The following is a 16,888-nucleotide window of genomic DNA, read 5'->3' as shown; positions in this document are numbered from 1 at the left end:
GGTAGTGGCCCCTTGCGGTGAAGTGACCACGGCTAGCCCAACCCAAAGAACGGTAAAGGAGATTGTGGCAGAGCTTAGAACTAAGATGTCCCGGGTGTTAACAGCAGGCGTGTGCCCCCATATGATAGGACGGGTAGTGAGGGGGACTCCACAAGGGGACGGACTACGCAGAGAGCTGCGGATGGCTGGGGTTATGCTAGAAGGTGGGCGGCCGGTATCGTCTGCTATAACTGTGGTGAAGAGGGCCACTTCAGGCGGCAAGTCCCTCAGAGAGTGAGCTCCCGGGTGCCTAAGTAGGGAGAGATGACGGTAATGTCCATTGTTCCTGTAAGACAAGCTGGGAAGAAACTATTGGAAAAAGGGGGAAAGTTGACAGCTGAGTCATTCAATTTTGTGGGCTCCCCGGTGCCTGTGGTGTGGAAAATTAAGGTGGTAGTGAATAATTTTTACAGGCACTGTATGCATGCTTAAGACTTTTACACGGCAAAAATCTGTACAAGAACTCCATACATTAACTATCTGAAGAAATGCATTCTCACCTCAGTTTCAAACAGAAGTTCCTTCACAGTGTGCGCTCAGGACTCTCGTACAAAGGGAAACATCCTCTCCGTGCCCACTCTCGACTTTGCAGTATTTGGGAGACGCAAGGAAAAAGTCGAATATGATTCCGTTTTGGGACACGCTAAAATAAAATCAAAGCCTGTTAAACAAAAGTGATGTTAGCTTGGAGAGGGATTGTTTTGAGAAAGTACAAGAGAAACAGTTCACTGGAATAATTCCTCAAAATATCCGCGGTATCTCTTTGTCTGACCAACATGTTATTGCATTTGTTACGTTGATAGCTAGGGGGCCCATTTTGTTGAAGTGGAAGGATACATCAGCTCCCACTTTGTCACAATGGTTCTCTCAAGTGATGCTATGTCTCAGTTTGGAGAAAATTAGAAGTCGAACCTTTGAACCTCTGTTTGATTTTGAGAAAAGATGGGGTTCATTTGCTCGTTACTATCATTTTAGTTAATTGATAGATTTCCTCCATGATCTAATTGTAAATTTTTGGTACTTTTTTTTTTCTTGCTGGCGGTTTGATGTTTATCTTTAGAAGCTTTTTGTATGACGCAGGGTTCCGGGGTTGAACACCTAATGGGTTTTTTTTCCCCTCACTTTTCCTTGCTTAGTAGGGTTTTTCTTTTCCTCTTTTTTTTGTCACCAAAAGTTTTTTTAATCTTTAAAACAATGTTTTTTTTCTTGAGACATTGTAAGTGTTGCTTACTTCGATATACTCTTGTTAATTATGGATAATAATAATAAAAAGATTTGAAAAGAAGAAAAACAGTTCACAGCAATGTTCTGAGAAATTTAAAGGAGTACAATTCTACAGCCACAATACTGGATAAAACCTGTTTTTCATGGGAGTGCGAGGTCAGTATGCAGGCACTAATTGCATGCAAAAGTACCAGTGTAAAGGGGTCTTGAAAGTTATAAAGGGGGCACCTGCTGGGTGCAAGGAGAGAGTTTTGTCTTAGGCTTGGTTACGGCTGGTGGCCAGCACCAAGGTAGGGAGCAGTACCTCGAACAGCATGTCAAATCGGAGTTAGACTGGGTGAAGAGCGCGAGAGGCTGCGTGGAAGCATTCCGCAGGTCAGTTCACTTAAGAGGTTGGTAAGCATTATTTTGATTTCTGTACTGCTACCTCTCCGGTAAATGATATCTGTTATTTGTCAAGTAGGGTACTGTGCACAATACTGAGTTGATGGAGACAGACGTGAGAGTACGGAGGAACATCTGGAGAAACTTCTGAAATTGCTGCTTCGCTGCCGCTGTTACTGTGTGATCCAGAATCTCCTGAGAAGGCCTCGAATCCTCGGCTTTGCTTGTTTCAGTGGTCGGGGAGAGGTCGAAGGCGCTCGGCAGAGGATGGCACTCGGGAGGCTGTATCGGAGGGGCTGGTTGGAGGCTCGAAGTTTTCAGACGGACGGACCCAATGTTGGCTGTGGTCGGGTGCTTCCAATGCATCGGCAGTTGTCGGTGCCTGGAGGTTTATGGCAGGGAGTGTCTCCCTTTTGCCGCCTGCTATCGGGGACTCGGGAGTCAATCAACTCGGGACTTTGAGACTTTTTTTTTACCATGCCCAGGGTCAGTTCTTTATCAAATTATGGTATTGCTTTGCACTGCTGTAACTATAAGTTATAATTATGTGGTTCTGTCAGTGTTAGTCTTTGGTTTGTCCTGTTTTCTGTGATATCACTCTGGAGGAACATTGTATCATTTCTTAATGCATGCATGCATTTCTAAATGACAATAAAAGAGGACTGAGTGTTCTCATAATCTAAATCTGAATTCATATGTAAGCACCTTAAGCTGAACCAGGAAAGAACACAAAAACATTTTAAAATTTAATTTACTGTCGGCTTAAATAAGGAGCCTCCCAGCACCCCCATCCTTCTGTACTCCATCGAGTGCAGGACTCAGAGCCATCCTCAGGCATTAAGCTTCTCATTTCTGGGATCATTCTTGTGAGCCTTTCAAGAAACAACTGCAGTGAACAGATTTTGCAGAGCAACATGAAGGTTGGGGGCAGGGTAACTTGACGGGAAAAGCTGTGGTATCTTTACTGCCCCATTAACTAAAAAAAGAGCGCTCTGTGCACAGGTCCAGGAGACTTAAACAATTCCAAGGAAAGGGTAACAGAAAATTAAAAATGAAGCCAAACATTCAGCAGGTAAAGATCAGCTGTGGAGAGAGGAACAAAGTTCAGGTCCAGCATCCTTTGATCAGGATGGTTTCAAACAAGTTTATTTCTTTCTTTTTAAAAAAAAAGATCTACAATATACTCGATTTGTACCGGCTCCCAGACAGGTGACAGTGAGGGGGAAACTTCCAAACATGCTTCAAAATGCGAACCAACACCCTCCCCCCCGCCACCCCAATATGTATCTAATGGAGCAAACAGTAAGCAGCTCATTTATTCATGTTGTTTCTCTGTGAAGTGGGGGGAGGGGGGATCCCTCTCCAGAGTAGCACCAGAGGAAGTGCACACCCAAACGTCTGAGCCCAGATGAAACTCAGCAGCACATCCAAACCCATGCGTTCCCAGTACTGGATCAGAAACTGTCTGATGGACTGCCACCCACCCTCCCCACGGCACGCACAGTCCGATCTGCGTCTCTCCCACCTGACGGCGTCACACACCGTCCGTGTCTCATGCTGGGTGGTGTAGTCGGTGACTTCCCCACAACCAATGTCCCAGCCCCTGGACTTCTGCTTCATTGCAGAATGAGGAAACTCCAACTGTCCCTGGACTGAAGACAATATACTGCCACTTTCATTTGTGACAAACACTGAAACTGAGCATTCAGCCATTTTGTTACAGAGAGACAGACATCCAAATGACCTTTTACACCTGATCCCTCAGCGATTTCAATGAACCTACTGCTCCCTCCAGCTTCACAGAACATTAGGCAGTGCAATAACCACAAGAGCAGATGCAGTATCCCAGATTACGATGGGGATCCCCTCCAAGACTCTCTGCTGCTGGCAATTTACTGCAGTGTTCCCATCATTAGTTCTGAAAGTAGGGTGGCACTTCTTCACCTTTCCATCAGCTAAATCCAGCTCATTATGTTACTGCCGTGTCAGTTCACGCCCTGCACAACGGGCCACATGCTTCCTGTCGCGTGGCATGATTAAAAAAAAATGCTTCCAACATAAAATTGACTGGAACCGGGCAGCAGCTGTGGGGAGGGAAATGGTGGAAGATGAAACATCAGCCCCTTACAGCCCTCCTAGAAATTTCTCTTTTTACTTTGTAACTACATTTTTTAAAAATTTAGATGAAGAAATATTAACCTACTGCGAAGTGTTTGGGACATCATGATATGGAAAAGGGATTTGTTTAAATGGCAACACCATCTCCCCACTCAGTTGTCACTTCTCACTTTATTCGAATGCACTGCATGCAGTAATTTTGCTCTGGGCACCCTATCTCCCGCTATCACTCTGTTGCAACAGCTCCCACTGAGCAGCTGTGGTCAGAGAATGAGAAGTATATGAAAACTACGCGGCTCTGACAGCTTGTTATCTTGGCTATAGAGGAAGTAACTCAACCGAAATAACACCACCAAAAAACAGAAGCCACAGACTCAGTCTCACAAGGGCCGCGTGACAAAGACTCAATAACTGAGCATTCAGCCATTTTCTCTAAACCGAGCATGCAGCCATTTTGTTACAGCGAGACAGAGATTCAAATGACTTTTCACACCCGATCCCTCCATGATTTCAACGAACCTACTGCTCCCTCCAGCTTCACAGAACATTAGGCAGTGCAATAACCACAAGAGCAGATGCAGTATCGTGACGTTGCCTGCTCGAAACACTCATTAGAACATGTAACAGTACAAGAGTCCACAGGGTTTTCAGCCAAGATCAATATGTGAAATTTTAACTAAGATCCATCTCTCATCATCCTCTATTTCTCCATCATCCATGTGCTTAAGAGTCTCTTAAATGCCCCTGAAGTAACTGCCTCTCTCTTGGAAGGGTGTTCCACACACCTTGAACTCTGTATAATAGAGAAAAAAAACTACCTCTGACATTTATTTAAAGAGGAATAGAATATAGAAGCAAGGAGATAATGCTGAGGCACTAGTCAGGCTGCACGTGAAGTATTGTCAACAGTTTTGGGCCCCTAATCGCAGAAAGGATATGTTGTCTTTAGAGAGTCCAGAGGAAGTTTGTGATGGTGATTCCAGGAAGGAAGGGGTTAACATATGAAGAGCTTGGCTGCTTTGGGCCTGAACTCACTGAAATTTAGAAGAATGCTGGGGCGGGGGGAATCGCATCGAAACTGACCAAATGTTGAAAGGACTAAATAGGGTGGATGTGGAGAGGACGTTTCCTCTGGTGGGGGGGGTATCCAGAACTAAAGGGCACAGTCTCCCTGCTTGTATTTAAGGCGGAAGTTGATCGTTTCCCGATTGGTCGAGGCATCAAAGGATATGGTGAGAAGGCAGATGTATGCGGTTGAGTGGGATCCAGGAAGCGATTGATGGAATAGCATGGCAGACTCGATGGGCTGAATGGCCTAATTCTGCTCCTATATCTCATGTTCTTATCGGCATTCCCTTATACACTCCTGCAATCACCTCTATCCACTCTATCTCTGCCTCTTTTGATCGTGTACATCTCTGTGAAGTCACATCTCATCCTCCTTCTCTCCCTACCTCGCCAACTCATCTTCATGGGACTTGCTCTCTAATCCAGGCAGCATCCTGGTAAATCTCTTCTGCACCTTTATTTGAAGCTTCCACAGCCTTCCTGTAATTAGGCAGCCTGAACTGATTACAATATTCCCAGGTTTTGTGGAGTTGTAACATTACCTCACGGCTCTTAAGCCAAATCACCTGACTAACGAAGGGCAAAACTTCGAGATTATCTGTGGTTGTGAACCCCCGAGACCCTTCTGCTCCTCCACCGTGCTATGAATTCTGCAATTCACCCTATTTTCTGCATTCAGAGTTGACCTTCGGAACGGTATCGCTTCACATGTCCCAGTGGGTGTCATAGGGAGCAGCACTCAGAGCCCAGTAGTTCCCAATCTGTGCCAATAGTTTGGCCGTGGGCCCAAATTCAACATCTCCAAGTCTGTTACTGACAGGGTACTGGTTGTGGATGATCAGCCATGATCACAGTGAATGGCGGTGCTGGCTCGAAGGGCCGAATGGCCTACTGCACCTATTGTCTATAAAATGTGTAATGATACATTATTAACGACAGACAATTGTATAATTTATGCTCCATGTGCTGTCTGAATCTTTCTGCCTGTGCTGTTGCCGCAAGTAATTGGCTGATTTTTTTATAACATTTATACCCTAGTTAGATTTGCCCAGGACAATAAACTTTAACACTAAACTTGTGAGTGGATCCAATGGAGCCTGAGGTGAGGGCCTGTTATTCCGGCTGTGGAGATCGATGGAGTGATGATCTGCCCAATTCCTCACGGTCTGGTGCATAGTATAGTTTCTGTATTTTACACTCCGGGTCTCTTCGAGCCTCAGACTTCAGTTTCACTGCTGAATCTCCCAGTTTATTTTTAGCCAGGCAATTTCCTGCTGTGCCCCTGTCATTTCTGGTTCTGTAACGAAGGTGGTACTGGAACTTAAGATCACTCTGCCTGGGCCACAGCTTGTCAAAGGCTCCTACACATTCTCATCAGCTAAATCCAGCTCATTTGATCATTATGTTACTACTAGTCGGTTCACGCCCTGCACAACCGGCCACATGCTTCCTGTTGCGTAGCAGGATAAAAAATGCTTCTAACACAAAAATGATTATAATTTGGTACTTACAAGCCTATTACTTGTAATATAATAGAAGTGTTCGTCAGAGGCTCAGACACCAGTTTCACTGCTGAATCTCCCGGTATGCTTTTTGCCAGAACCAGCTCGCTCCATCAACAAGTGGTTTGTACCGAAATAGCAGCCAAGCTACACAACACCAGCAGCTGTGAGACCAACACACCGTAGACTGTGGATCAGAGAGAGAAGAGAAATTTAATCCCAGGGTTTATTAGTCCCACTTTCACCAATACCCACAGTAATGCTCAGTGTTTATTAACCCCACAATTACCGATAACACCAATATCCAGCATCAGACACCAGTGAGTATAAACGTCACTGCACCTTCTGAACTGTAAACACTCAAATCTCCCAAGGACAAATGGCAGAATGTAGGGAGCATTGTATATTTCTGTTCACCCTCTACATCCCAGCCCCACTCCACAGTACATCACCACTCGGGACCTTGTGCTCTGTACTGAATCACAGTGAGGAAGTCTAACCTTCCACACTCCCAGCTTCCCCTCCACACTGCAAACTGGTTTCGCTGCTGCAAGAATGTTCTCCAACCTCACCCTGAGAGCTGAGGGTTGCAAAGGTTTACAGTACAGTGAAAATATTAAATTAGACTCCAGGTCAAAGGTTGGAGAATTAAAGCTACCAAGCACACTGAGTCAAGTTTAAATCCATCAGTGAGAAATGTTCAACACACAATCTGACCCTGAACATTTTGTCTGGGTCTGTGTTCCCTGACACCTTTCTCTGTGGGACTGATGGTGTCCAGCTGGTCAGTTATTCATTGTAGTGTCCGTGTCCCCACAGGGAACTGGGTAAAGGCAACCCCACACTCCTTCCACACACATGGACACTGTAGTGTGTCAGAAGAACTGACTTTTCCTCAGACCCACAACTGTGACCTGAGGTGAACAGACTGAAATGAAAACACACTGACTTTTGTAGAAAGCTTAAGACTACTCCTGCCTCATTATAGACCTGATCCCCCTTCAGGTCACCTATCAGAATCAGGTTTAATATCACCAGCATATGTCATGAAATTTGTTAACTTCACAATAGATTTATTTGCATAAATGTGCATAGACACTGGGTGCACATTGCCAATCATTCTTCTGTTTGCCCTGATATAAGGATCGACCTGAAATGCTGACTGGCATCTTTTGCCTGCAAAGATGATTCTTGACTTGGTGATTTCTTCCACCAGTCAGCGTTTTTTCTAACTGTGCTGGAGCTGATTCAGTCAATTTAGTAAAATTATTTTGAGTGGCATTTCAAGGAGAAGTTAGTTAAAAAAAAACTTCTTTGGCTTCACTACTGAATTCATTGTGTGATTTTAAATATTCCCTAACTTGTGAGGACAGTGCCAAGCAGGGTGATATGCTGCAGCACGTCGACGTTAAGAAAGAGGTTGTGCTGGAACTTTTGGAAAATACTGGGATAAATAAGTTCCCGGAAGTGAAGGAAGAGATGGCTGCCCCACCGAGAATGATCGTTATGTCACTGGACACAGGACTAGTGTCAGGTGATTGGAGGGTGGTAATTAAGACCACAATCAGGCCATTTGGCCCATCGAGTCTGCTCCATCATTTCTTCATGGCTGATGCAATTTCCCTCTCAGCTCCAGCTCCCTGCCTTCTTTCTCTAATCCTTCATGCCCTGACTGATGAAGAATCTATCAACCTCAGCCTTAAATATACATAAAGACTTGCTCTCCACAGCTGCCATTGACAACAAACTCCACAGATTCACCACTCTCTGGCTACACAAATTTCTCCTCATCTCCATTCTGTTCTGGGACTGACTGTGATCTCTGGTCTTAGACTCTCCCACCATAGGAAACATCCTCTTCCCATCCACTCTATCAAGACCTTTCACCATTCGATTGCTTTCAAGGAGGGCACTCCTTTGGTCAAGGAAGGGGGCAGGGACCGAAGTTTTATCCCTTCTCCATCTACATGCAGAAACCAGCAACAAGGGGGCAGTTCATGAAGCTTGCCCTGTCGCTCGATAAAATCCCAGCCGATCCAAACCCGCCCACAACACAACCGGCTCCGCCACCCTCCGATTTTCCTTAGACCATTGTCCCAACTTGCAGGTCAACAGTGTGCTGGTGTGTGGCCCCAGTGGGGGTGAATCTCTCTGTGACCCACCGCTGTGGAGCAGTCTTCCAAAGATGAAAGACTCAGCCGCTCTTAGACCCTCCCTACCGTCAATGGGCAAACTCCTCCCCATCCCGAACCCGAAGCCTTTGGCTCATTGACCGACCACTCGACACCTCGCCCCCACCCCCCACAGCTCAAACCTCTCAGCCCCTATCCTGACCACACTCTCCCATTCACTAAGAATCACCTTCCTCATCCTGTCCGGATCCCTCTCCTGGAAGCTGGCGGGGAGAAAAGTCGCCTGTCACTCGCCGGAGCCGTTTGCACAACATCCCCCCGGGAGTGAAATGAAAAGGCGGGACATTTGCTCTGAAGTGGGAACGGAAGACATCTCGCTGTGGGGCGTTCTTGCGTCCACCAACAGCCGCCCGATTCTCCCACTGTTAAGCACCACACAGAGTATGCTACCGAGCCTGCTGAGTTCCTTCAGCAGTTTGCGGGGTTTTTTTTGGATTTGCAGCATCTGTCGATGTTCTTGTGTCAGGAGCGTTCGAGCTGCGCCATTCCCATTAGTTTCAGGAGATGTCGATCACTGGTTATACCCAATAGCAGACTCGCTATGGGGGCCGGGGGTGTTATCTCCCGCAGTCCAAACCGAAGCGGGCGAAAATCAGCAACGCACTCAAAATGCCGGAGGAACTCAGCAGGCAAGGACAAAAGTACAGTCGATGTTTTGGGCAGACACCCTATATCAGGACTTCTGCAGAATTTATCTTGTTTGCGGGCGAAATCAGGTCTGGCAACCGCCAGCGAAAGACAGTCGCACGGCTGGAGTTGTGCCCGAAGGTCTGACACTCTCCCCTGGAAGGACACTAAGGGCCGAGCGGCCGGTTGCTGTATTGATTCCTAATATCGGAACCCGCTACCGGACAGACTGATAGGGGTAAGTGGATCCCACATGTAACTGTCTTGGCGTCACCACCCCTCAAGCAAGCAGCCACCCGCTTCTGCCCACGACACAGACCCCTCCCGACCGGTGGGGATACTCACCGATGACTCCGAAGAAAGTACGACATCACCTCTACTTCCTCAGTCGTCTGCGGAGGTTCAGCACGACATCAAAAACCTAAGTGGAAAATGGCGAGGGCCCACTCTCTTCTCAGATAACGGACTCCGATGCGCTTCGACAAAGCACGGAAATGAAGTTGTCGTCATACCCGTCCGGGGACATTGAGTATGCGCAGTGTGACACAAAAATCGGGTCCGAGCCCTCGGAATCAAACGCGCAGATGCTGCAGCGCTGCGGTAAAACGCGATCACGTGACCGGCGGAGGGTCTCCCGCCTCAATCGATGATTCTGCTCTTCTTCCCTCACACGCTGCCCGACCCACCTGCAGCAATTCATCGTTTATTTCACCATTGCAGCGTCTGCATACAGGAGGGAGATGCAAAATCTGGCCAGTTGGGGGCCAGAACAATAACCTCTCACTCAATGTCAGCATGGCCCAGGAACTGATCGTAGGAGGGGGGAAACCAGAGGTCCATGTGGCAGTGCTCATTGGAGGATCAGAGCTGGAGGGGGTGTCACTTTCTCAGATGTCCTGTCCTGGACCCATCATATAAATAGAATTGCGAGCAAAGCATAACAGCAGCTGTACTTCCTCAGGAGTCTGCGGAGGTTCAGTACGTTATCAAAAACGAAGGCAAACCTATATAGATATGTGGCGGAAAGTGTGCTGACTGGCTTGCATGATCGCCTGGTACAGGAACACCAATGCCTTTGAGCGGAAAATCCTACAAAAGGAAGTGGAGTCGGCCTCGTACATCACGGGTAAAGCCCTCCCAACCATGAAGCACATCTACATGATACACTGGCATCAGAAAGCAGCAGCCATCATCAAAGATCCCGACCACCCAGGCCATGCTCTATTCTCACTGCTGCCATCAGGTAGAAGGTACATGAGCCTCACGACTCGCACCACCAGGTTCAGGAACAGTTATTACCCCTCAACCATCAGGCTCTTGAACAAAAGGGGATGACTGCACTCACTTAAGGATTCAGTGATATTGTGATATCCTGCCAGTTATTTGTTGCTATTTATGTATATATATTTTCAGCTTATTTACAGTTAACAGTTCCTGATATTAACAGTTTGCACTTAGTGTTGTATAGTTTTGCTAAGCATGCCCGCAGAAAAAGAATCTCAAGTTTGTATGTAGTGACATGTATGCAGTCTGATAATAAGTTTTACTTTGAACTTTGCATTTTAATTTTTTTTCGTCTGTCTCCTCCCTGCATCAGCCACCATCCAGGTCACAGACTCCCGAGCTCAAACCCCAACCTGATCCGATACACGATTCACACGGGAACTGAGAATGTGCAGGTTTCATTCAAAACACTGAGCAACAACATGAGAATGTTCCAAAGAACGGGAAGGTAGGTCTTGGCCATTCAGCCCCTCGAACCGTCAACAAGATTAGAATCAGGTTTAATATCACCGGAATACATTGTGAAATTTGTTGTTATTCAGCAGATGTACATTGCAATAGATGATAATAAAAGAGTAAATTACTTTATATTGTATTAGTTCATTTAAAAACCATACTGATGTAGCCACACTAAGGTTGGAGGAACAGTAGCCTCCAACCTGATGGCATGAACATTGACTTCTCTAACTTTCGCTAATGCCCCACCTCCCCCTCGTACCCCATCCGTTATTTATTTATATACACACATTCTTTTTCTCTCCTTTTTCTCCCTCCGTCCCTCTGAACATACCCCTTGCCCATCCTCTGGGTCCCCCTCCCCCTTGTCTTTCTTCCCGGACCTCCTGTCCCATGATCCTCTCATATCCCTTTTGCCAATCACCTGTCCAGCTCTTGGCCCCATCCCTCCCCCTCCTGTCTTCTCCTATCATTTTGGATCTCCCCCTCCCCCTCCCCCTCCCACTTTCAAATCTCTTACTAACTCTTCCTTCAGTTAGTCCTGACGAAGGGTCTCGGCCCGAAATGTCGACTGTACCTCTTCCTAGAGATGCTACCCAGCCTGCTGCATTCACCAGCAACTTTTATGTGTGTTGCTTGAATTTCCAGCATCTGCAGAATTCCTGTTACTTACATCCCTGTATTCTCATGTTAGTCCAAGACCAACGTTATCCAGGGCTGTGTTCCCAAACATGTGTCTCTGTGGGTCTGCTGGTGTCCAACTGGTCAGTAACTTTGTGTTGTGTCATGTCCCCAAGGGAACCAGGCAAAGGCAACTTAACTCTCTTTTCACACTTACAGCTCTGTGGTGTGTTAAAGGAACTGGATTCACCTCAGACACACACTGTGACCTGAGGTGAACAGGCTGCATTAAAAACACTCTGACTGTTGTCAAAGGATTAAAACTACTCCTGCCTCAGAAAGGAACTGGACCCCCTTCATTTCCCTATCACCAGAACTAGTCTACTGCAGATGCTCTCCACTCTGATCTCACCAGCAACTTTGATGTGTCTTGAGTGATGTAGTGTTTACGAGTTCAATAATTCAGAAATCGGATGGCGGAGGGGAAGAAGCTGTCTGCGAATCTTTGACTGGTGTGCTTTCAGGCACCTGTACCCCCTCCCTGACGGTAGCATGAGAAGACGGCATGTCCTGTCCTGGAGGGTCTTAATGGTGGACGCTCTCCCATCTCCACCACATTTCTATCTCATCCTCACCTCAATCCCTCCAGTCCCTACAGATCTGCCGATATCTACTTAAAATGGACACAATGACTGAGCCTTTACGCCCTCAGCCGTTCGGATTTCCAGAGATTCGCCACCTTGGAGTTCAGACATCTTCCCTGGTCACATTTCATTCCTGAACCGTTCCTCCCACCCCTTTTCACTGAGGCTGGAACCTTAGTCCACATAAAACATCTCCGCGAAGCGTTGTCCAAGGAAAGCAGCATTCTTCACCAGGCACCCTGACTACCCGGGTTCTCCTCCTGCCAGCAGGAAGAAGGTAGAGGGACCTCAGGACTCACACCATCAGCTTCAGGAACAGTTACTACTCCACCAACATCCAGCTCTTGAACCAAAGGGGATAGCGTCACTTGCCCTATCACTGAAATGTCGCAAACCTTTGGCACAAACAGGAGAAAACCTGCAGATGCTGAAAATCCAAGCAACACACACAGGATGCTGCAGGCATCTGCCTGGCCTGCTAAGCACCCACAACCTATGGACTCACTTTCAAGAACTCTACATCTTATGTTCTCGATATTTATTGCTTGTTAATTCATTTATGATTATTTCTTCTTTTTGCATTTGCATGGCTTGTACCTTTTGCCCAATTTGGTGTGGCCTTTCATTGATTCTATTATGGTTATTATTCTATGATGGATTTACTGAGTATGCCCACAAAAAAAAATGAATTTCAGGGTTGTCTGGGTGCTTTGATAATGAACTTATGTTGAACTTTGATAATTTTGTACACTTCAGAGTTTGCCTTTTGGTTCTTGGAACTCGTCGAAGCTCAGGAGATTAGTGTGCAAACTTAATGCACACGGTATTGGGGGTAAGGTATTGATGTGGATAGAGAATTGGTTGGCCGACAGGAAACAAAGAGTGGGAATAAACGGGACCTTTTCAGAATGGCAGGCAGTGACTAGTGGGGTACCGCAAGGCTCAGTGCTGGGACTCCAGTTGTTCACAGTATATATTAATGACTTGGATGAGGGAATTAAATGCAGCATCTCCAAGTTTGCGGATGAGACGAAGCTGGGCAGCAGTGTTAACTGTGAGGAGGATGCTAAGAGGATGCAGGGTGACTTGGATAGGTTAGGTGAGTGGGCAAATTCATGGCGATTGCAATCTGATGTGGATAAATGTGAGGTTATAAACGCAAACACGAGGAATTCTGCAGATGCTGGAAATTCAAGCAACACACATCAAAGTTGCTGGTGAACGCAGCAGGCCAGGCAGCATCTCTAGGAAGAGGTACAGTCGACGTTTCATTCTGAGACCCTTTGTCAGGAAATGTGAGGTTATCCACTTTGGTGGCAAAAACAGGAAAACAGATTATTATTTGAATGGTGGCCGATTAGGAAAAGGGGAGGTACAATGAGACCTGGGTGTCATTGTACACCAGTCATTGAAAGTGGGTATGCAGGTACAGCAGGCGGTCAAAAAGGCGAATGGTATGCTGGCATTCATAGCAAGAGGATTCGAGTACAGGAGCAGGGAGGTACTACTGCAGTTGTACAAGGCCTTGGTGAGACCACACCTGCAGTATTGTGTGCAGTCTTGGTCCCCTAATCTGAGGAAAGACATCTTTGCCATAGAGGGAGTACAAAGAAGGTTCACCAGATCGATTCCTGGGATGGCAGGACTTTCATATGATGAAAGACTGGATCAACTAGGCTTATACACATTGGAATTTAGAAGATTGAGGGGGGATCTTATTGAAATGTATAAAATCCTAAAGGGATTGGACAGGCTAGATATAGGAAGATTGTTCCCGATGTTGGGGAAGCACAGAACGAGGAGTCACAGTTTGAGGATAAAGGGGAAGCCTTTTAGGACCGAGATGAGGAAAAACTTCTTCACACAGAGAGTGGTGAATCTGTGGAATTCTCTGCCACGGGAAACAGTTGAGGCCAGTTCATTGGCTATATTTAAGAGGGAGTTAGATATGGCCCTTGTCCCTAAAGGGATCGGGGGTATGGAGGGAAGGCTGGTACAGGGTTCTGAGTTGGATGATCAGCCATGATCATACTGAAAGGCGGTGCAGGCTCGAAGGGCCAAATGGCCTACTCCTGCACCTATTTTCTATGTTTCTATGAAGCAAAAAGAGCTATCACATTCGATCTCTCTTCATATGACGTCCCCACAACACCAGGGATTAGTCAGGTGAATTTCACTGCACTCTCTATAACAGATACTGTACAACCTTTTGTTGTGTTACTATGGTATTAACTTCCATGTGTCGTCCTTTGCCTATCATCTGCCAGCTCCTCACCTAGATCCACCTATCACTCCACAGCCCTTGCACCACTCCAGGTAAGGGGCCTCAGCCCAAAATGTTGGTTATCTATCCACCTTCGCAGATGGTCATGCATGTGAACCTCCTCCGGACCCTCTCCAATGCCAGCACATGAACACCACTGCTCCTATCTCACTGAGTTTTGTCAGCACGAGAGAAGCTTAAGGCCACGTGCACAAGTACAAAGCGGTACAGGCCCTGTATATTACTGTCTGTAGCTAATAGAAACATAGAAGCATGGAAAACCTATAGCACAATACAGGCCCTTTGGTCCACAAAGCTGTGCTGAACATGTCCTTACTTTAGAAATTACCTCGGGTTACCCATGGCCCTCTATTTTTCTAAGCTCCATGTACCAACCCAGGAGTCTCTTAAAAGACCCTATCATATCCGCTTCCAGCACAGTCGCCGGCAGCCCGTTCCACACACTCACCACTCTCTGTGTGAAGAACTTACCCTTGACGTCTCCTCTGTACCTACTTCCAAGCACCTTAAAACTGTGCCCCCTCATTTCAGCCATTTCAGTCCTGGAAAAAAGCCTCTGACTATCCACACAATCAATGTTTCTCATCATCTTGTAAACGTTTACCAGGTCACCTCTCATCCTCTGTCGCTCCAAGGAAAAAAGGCTGAGTTAACTCTTAACTCAACCTATTCTCTAAGGCATGCTTGTAATATCTGGTGTGTGTGTGTGTTTTTTCATATTGCTCTGGGTTTCCAGCATCTATGGGATCTCATGTATTTTCAGCAGGAAAAAAACCTACTTGCAGCAGATTCAGACAGCACAGGTAACATAAATTCTGCTGCAATGACAACATACAAGTTCTATGTCAACAAAAGACTTAGAAATAGTGCACTTGGATCCTTGGACAAATTGCTGACACGGTTTGGGAACGAGCACCTGTCCCTCAGCACCCACTGGGACATCCTGCTGGGCCCAAGGAGCGTCTATTTATTCCTTCTTTTTAAACCAGAACAGGCCACTCGGCCCCTCGAGTCCTCCTTGCTGGTCCATCCCCAACACCACACTGCTCACTTCCCCCAGACCATTGGCTCCACTTTAGGTCAACAGTCTGCCGGTGTTTGCCCCCCAATGTGGTGAATCCCTCTGCTCCCCACCAATATGGGCTCATACATTCCCATATTTCCTCCCTCCTCTTCCCCTCCCTTCTCCCTTAACTCACTTCCTCCTCCCCCACCCACTACCCTCTCTTCTACTCTCCTTTACGCCTTCCCTCCCTAGCCCTCCCCTTCCCCTTTTTTATCTCTTTCCCTTCCCTCACCTCCCTTCTCACTTCACCCTGCTTCCTCCACTACCCTCTCCTCTCTTCCCTACCCTCCTTTACCCCTGCACCTCTTCTCCTCCCTTACCCCCTCTCTCGTCCCTTCTCCAATCCCCCTCCTCCCTCCACTGCTCTCTCCCCTAACCTCCTTTACCCCTTTCCTACCCCTCCCCCCCTTCCCCTCCCCCCTCCCCCCTTCCCCTCCCCCCCTTCCCCCCTTCCCCTCCCCCCTCCCCCCTCCCCCTCCTCCCCCTCCCCCTCCTCCCCCTCCCCCTCCCCCTCCCCTTCCCCTTCTCCTTCTGTCACCTGTCAGGAAGCTGCTTCACCCGCCACCTACTCTGATGGGGTGTGAAAGGAGCCAAGGCGGGGATCAGATCCCACCTCCCAAACCTGTTTTAATTGAAAAGCTCCACAGGGCCCTCCGCACCATTTAAACTCCCCTGGAGCGACGGGGAACGAAACAGGACACCACCTCCCCTGTCCCATTCCTATCCCACCGTTTCTGCCATTCTCCCAAACCCCGCCAACTTAATACAAGACTTGGCGTCTTATGTTTGCACATTATTTGTAATATCTACCTCATACTTTGCTGTAACATTTCGCCCTTCATTCAAGGGCATTTTGTTCGGGTTTGGCAGCGAGATTACGGAGGTCGGGAGGCGGGAGTTAACGCCCCTTATGCGGATCCCGCTCCACCATTGCGTATAATCTGTGAGCGACGTCCAGCCGGACCAATGGGAGTGGAGTGGCTCTTTACAGCCTGTTTTGACAGTTGGACGTTTCGGTTCGCAATCTCTCGTAGAGCCCCGGCTTTCACCCTCACGAAGAGCAACTACCTCAGAGCGACCATCTCTTGGGATCGCAGCATCAATCTGATTTTCTCGATCTACCTGCGTGTTGACCACCCACGAGAGACATTAACTTTTTTTCTTTCGTGCATTTTCTATTTCCCCTTACAATTGTTACCACCTCAATCTGGCTACCGCTTGGGGGTCTGTATATAACTTCTATCAGGGTCTTTTCAATTAATTCTCAAGGGCCGAGGCTCCTCCAGCACTAACTCTTGGCACAGACTTGGCTGGCACCAGGGCAGAAATGGATTCGCAGTATTCCTGGATTTCAGTGCTTTAAAAGGGATGGGGGAGGA

At 47.3% G+C, this 16,888-nt stretch overlaps 1 protein-coding gene across 4 annotated transcripts in view; it reads right to left on the bottom strand.

Moving 5' to 3' along the window:
* LOC140207200 (NACHT, LRR and PYD domains-containing protein 3-like) overlaps positions 1-16,356 on the bottom strand; it is a 56,592-nt gene extending 40,236 nt beyond the window's left edge. The window contains exons 1-3 of one of the 4 annotated variants that reach the window (XM_072275562.1): positions 16,320-16,356; positions 6,345-6,522; positions 540-700 (exon numbers count right to left, since the gene is read on the bottom strand). The gene's annotated coding sequence lies outside the window, so the exon portion shown is untranslated. Of the gene's footprint in view, positions 1-539; positions 701-6,344; positions 6,523-9,499; positions 9,857-16,319 lie in introns of those variants that run through there. The other 3 variants (XM_072275563.1, XM_072275560.1, XM_072275561.1) reach the window with 3 other exon arrangements.
* Between the last annotated feature and the right edge of the window lie 532 nt (positions 16,357-16,888).

Source organism: Mobula birostris, chromosome 13 (genome assembly GCF_030028105.1).
Source record: "Mobula birostris isolate sMobBir1 chromosome 13, sMobBir1.hap1, whole genome shotgun sequence".
Taxonomy (NCBI): Eukaryota; Metazoa; Chordata; class Chondrichthyes; order Myliobatiformes; family Myliobatidae; genus Mobula; species Mobula birostris.
The sequence above is the reverse complement of the archived record's forward strand: the minus strand, read 5'-3'. Positions and strand labels throughout refer to the sequence as shown.